Source organism: Eretmochelys imbricata, chromosome 5 (genome assembly GCF_965152235.1).
Source record: "Eretmochelys imbricata isolate rEreImb1 chromosome 5, rEreImb1.hap1, whole genome shotgun sequence".
Classification (NCBI taxonomy): Eukaryota; Metazoa; Chordata; order Testudines; family Cheloniidae; genus Eretmochelys; species Eretmochelys imbricata.
The window spans coordinates 42,590,786-42,595,873 of NC_135576.1; positions in this window are offsets into that span (position 1 = coordinate 42,590,786).

Consider the following 5,088-nt stretch of genomic DNA (forward strand, 5'->3'; position numbering starts at 1 on the left):
AACAACACTGTGATCCACAAAAGCCTGAGTTAGGCACTTGGACTCCCTGTATAACAAATGGGGAAGAGAGGTGCCTTAGAATGCAAGCCAAAAGCCAGCACACAAGGCAGGGAACCGCCTACGCTATCCAATAGGAGATGCCATCAAGAGGGCAGTGTCCTAAGCACCATCTCTCTCTCTGAGGCTGCAGGGAGACCCCTATCTCTGCCAGTAATCCATGAACAGGAACTCCTCTTCTGGAGTCATAGAATCATAGAATATCAGGGTTGGAAGGGACCCCTGAAGGTCATCTAGTCCAACCCCCTGCTCGAAGCAGGACCAATTCCCAGTTAAATCATCCCAGCCAGGGCTTTGTCAAGCCTGACCTTAAAAACTTCCAAGGAAGGAGATTCCACCACCTCCCTAGGCAACGCATTTCAGTGTTTCACCACCCTCTTAGTGAAAAAGTTTTTCCTAATATCCAATCTAAACCTCCCCCACTGCAACTTGAGGCCATTACTCCTCGTTCTGTCATCTGCTACCATTGAGAACAGTCTAGAGCCATCCTCTTTGGAACCCCCTTTCAGGTAGTTGAAAGCAGCTATCAAATCCCCCCTCATTCTTCTCTTCTGCAGGCTAAACAATCCCAGCTCCCTCAGCCTCTCCTCATAAGTCATGTGTTCTAGACCCCTAATCATTTTTGTTGCCCTTCGCTGGACTTTCTCCAATTTATCCACATCCTTCTTGTAGTGTGGGGCCCAAAACTGGACACAGTACTCCAGATGAGGCCTCACCAATGTCGAATAGAGGGGGACGATCACGTCCCTTGATCTGCTCGCTATGCCCCTACTTATACATCCCAAAATGCCATTGGCCTTCTTGGCAACAAGGGCACACTGCTGACTCATATCCAGCTTCTTGTCCACTGTCACCCCTAGGTCCTTTTCCGCAGAACTGCTGCCTAGCCATTCGGTCCCTAGTCTGTAGCGGTGCATTGGATTCTTCCGTCCTAAGTGCAGGACCCTGCACTTATCCTTATTGAACCTCATCAGATTTCTTTTGGCCCAATCCTCCAATTTGTCTAGGTCCTTCTGTATCCTATCCCTCCCCTCCAGCGTATCTACCACTCCTCCCAGTTTAGTATCGTCCGCAAATTTGCTGAGAGTGCAATCCACACCATCCTCCAGATCATTTATGAAGATATTGAACAAAACCGGCCCCAGGACAGACCCCTGGGGCACTCCACTTGACACCGGCTGCCAACTAGACATGGAGCCATTGATCACTACCCGTTGAGCCCGACAATCTAGCCAGCTTTCTACCCACCCTATAGTGCATTCATCCAGCCCATACTTCCTTAACTTGCTGACAAGAATACTGTGGGAGACCGTGTCAAAAGCTTTGCTAAAGTCAAGAAACAATACATCCACTGCTTTCCCTTCATCCACAGAACCAGTAATCTCATGGCTTAGGTGTCTAAGTCATTTGTTTTGGGACAGATTTAGGAGCCTGACTTGTTCCTCACAAAATGGCTGGAGGCGGTAGTGTCCAATGGTTAGATCACTCACCTGGGATGTGAGTTCCATTTTCCCCTCTGCCTGAGTGGGGGAGAGAATTTGAACAGGGTTCTCCCATCTCTCAGAAAAGTGCTCTACCCACTGAGCTATGGGATATTCTGACACAGTGCTTCCTACTTTCTTCTGGTGAAAGTGTTCTACTGTGTATAACTAACTAGTGACTGGAACAGGGGGACTGGACTCTAAATTACAGAAACATTCATTCTCTCTCTTTCTGGCCCAATGACTACTTAAGTATTTATTCACAGTGGAACAATCACTGGGCCAGAGAGAGAGAGAGAGAGAGACTGAATGACTGTATAGTTCAGTGGTGAGGTCATCGACCTGGGAAGTCCCAGGGTCCAGTTTCCCAGCTCCAACAGGATGCCAGATATTGAATGGGACCTGATCCAGTAGGCAGCCTCTGAGCATGCCTATTGGATTGGGCCCTGTGCATGACGTAGGAGGAGCACCTATCTTCCCCCGGTTTGCAGATCGGTCTGGGGTATAGGCAGGAGATGGGCATTCAGACACCGTGAGTGAGGTAGCATTGTGTATGCTCAGAGTCAGAGAGCACCTAGGGTACTTGAGTGAGTGTAGACACCTAGGGGGTTTGGTGGGAGTTTTGTGGATTGCAGTGGAGCATAAGTCTGGGACTTACATACCTAAGCACTTTGAGGGATTGGGCCCTAACAAAGCCATTAGACACTCAGTCCCATTACAGAAAAGTATCCTGAGTCAAGAAGGGCACTTAAGCGCATGTTTAAAGTTAAGCTTGTGCTTATGTCCCATTGACTTCAGTAGGACTGAAGCATGTACTGAAAGTGAAGCATAAGCCTAAGTACTTTTGTGACCAGGGATGGATTTAAACACAAGCTTAGGAGCTTTACTGAGTTGGGGCTTCATTTAGGAGCTCAAAAGAGCTAGAAATTGAGGTAAAATGAAATATTAGAAATGCACATTGGGCTCAAAAATTTTCAAAACTGTATGCACATACTTAGTTCCTCAATGCTAATTTGTGTATGGAGTTAATAGTAGCTTGCACAATTACAGTGATCACACAGGCAATGTACATAGTTGGCAGAGATGCACTTTTGAAAATTTGGGCCTAAAGTCTCCTTACTACTCTCCATTATAAGTTTTTATTGCCATGAAAATATTTGTGATAATTATGAATAAAAGCAATTAGGTGGCTAGCTCTTGCTCTAGTGCTAAGACAGTGAGCAGAAGCATTTTTAGGAGACAATATTTTGTCCTGTAACATATTTCTATTAATAAAGTTGATCTGGGGAAAAATACAGAATCATGGAAAGATTTAGAGCCTTTCCACTTTCTTTGGAGTTGAAGCTGAGGCACATGGAAGGGGTGAGATAATACATTCAAAACCCTCAAGCCACTTGTGCAACTGAGATTGATTTTTAATAAGAGTTGTGAATGCTCAAAATGCTAAGCTAGCTTTTGCATTAGCACTGAAAATGCCTTGGGTATCTGATTCGTTGAGCACCAGCTTAAAAATGTAATGTGTGTGTAAGAGGTGGGGGTTAAGCATGAGCAGAGGGTGCAACATTTGGTACTTTTTTGTCAAGCTGAAATTAGCCATTCTGTAGCCCATGAAAGCTTACGCTCCAATACATTTGTTAGTCGCTAAGGTGCCACAAGTACTCCTGTTCTTTTTGCGGATACAGACTAACACGGCTGCTATTCTGAAACCAATGTATGGTCAGAGGCTCACTTGATGTAATTCACCATGGCTTCATTAATGTCAACAGATCTATTCTGATTGACACTAGCTCAGGATCTGTCCCACTGCCTGGAACATCTTAACAGAACTTAAATGGTGGTTAACAGGAGTATTTTTTTGTCTTGTCAGAACAGTGCTGTGTATCGTAGAACCAGTAATATTTCAGCTGAAGCTTTTAAATTGATATCAATCTTCATTTACTCACCAATATCCATTGCGAGGCTGCTGGACGTGCTTCTTTATATTGCAGTTCATATTGCATAGACTTTTTTGGCGCATCCCACTTAATTATTAATCTGTTTGATAACTGGTGAGCACGTATGGAGTGTATAGCACACTTCTCTAAAATGAACAATGCAGAAGCCGTAAACACATACACACACACACAAGAGGAAACCAATGATAAATACATTTTTTTCTCCCTTCTGTTTGTTCAGTACTAAATATGTCAATTTTCAATCTTCAAAATGGAGAAAGAATTCATTAGTGAAATTTTGCAGTATGAGACAAAGGCCCAGGTCTGCCACATTTACTCAGTGAGAGTAAGAGCTTTCTCTGCAGGTAGTCCAGTTGATTTCAATGAGAATTTGTGGTATCAGATACCATTCAAAGTCAGCATGAGTGGCACAGTCCTCAAATTAGAATGTTGACAGTACCAGCAATAATGCTGTTTAAAAAGACTATCCTGAACTCTGATTGCTTCTGTATTTTGGGTATGTCAGAGGTGTAATTTCAAGTACAGTTTCTTTTTCATATGCCATCATGTGCCAGCAATGGCCTCTGCCATGTACATTGGCCAAACCGGACAGTCTCTACTTAAAAGAATAAATGGACATGAATCTGACACCAGGAATTAAAACATTAAAAAACCAGTAGGAGAACAATTCAACCTCCCTGGTTACCAATAATAGGCTTAAAAGTGGCAATTCTTCAACAAAAAAATTTCAAAAACAGACTCCAAAGTGAAACTGCAGAATTGGAATTAATTTGCAAACTGGACACCATCAAGTTAGGCCTGAATAAAGACTGGGAATGAATGGGCCATTACAAAAACTGATTTTACCATACTAATTTCCCCCTACTGTTACTCACACCTTCTTGTTAACTGTTTGAAATGGGCCACCCTCATTACCACTACAGAAGTGATTTTTCCTCCCTTGGTATTCTTCTGTTAATTGAATTGTCTCGTTAGACTGACCCTCCCACTTGATAAGGCAACTCCCATCTTTTCATGTACTCTGTGTGTGTATATATCTGCTACTGTATTTTCTACTCTATGCATCTGATGAAGTGGGTTCTAGCCCACGAAAGCTTATGCCCAAATAAATTTGTTAGTCTCTAGGGAGCCACAAGGACTACTTGTTGTTTTTTCTCTAAGGTTATGGCTACACTTTGAGCTGGGGGTGTGATTCCAGCTCCAGCAGAAGTACCTGAGCTAGCTAGCACACTAAAAATAGAATGTAGTTGCAGTAGCGCAAGTGGCGATAAGGGTTAGCTGCTCAGACTACATATCTAGCATCTCTGACAGGCATGAACTCGGCACCTCCCACCACTCTCACTGTCAGGGCTACTGTCTATTTTTAGCGTGCTAGCTCACTGAGAGCTAGCATAGGTATGTCTCCTCAAGCTGAGAATCACATCTCCAGCTCAAAGTGTAGACATAACCTAACACATGTAAAGTGGCCAAAGACCCCCACCAGAGGCTAGAGTAGCGGCTGTGCATTGGTTCTGGTAGGGTGCTGTAGTAGTGAGGACTCTGTTCTCCCTCCACCTCCAATCCCATGTCTCCTAGAAGAGCCCATGACCAAAGTC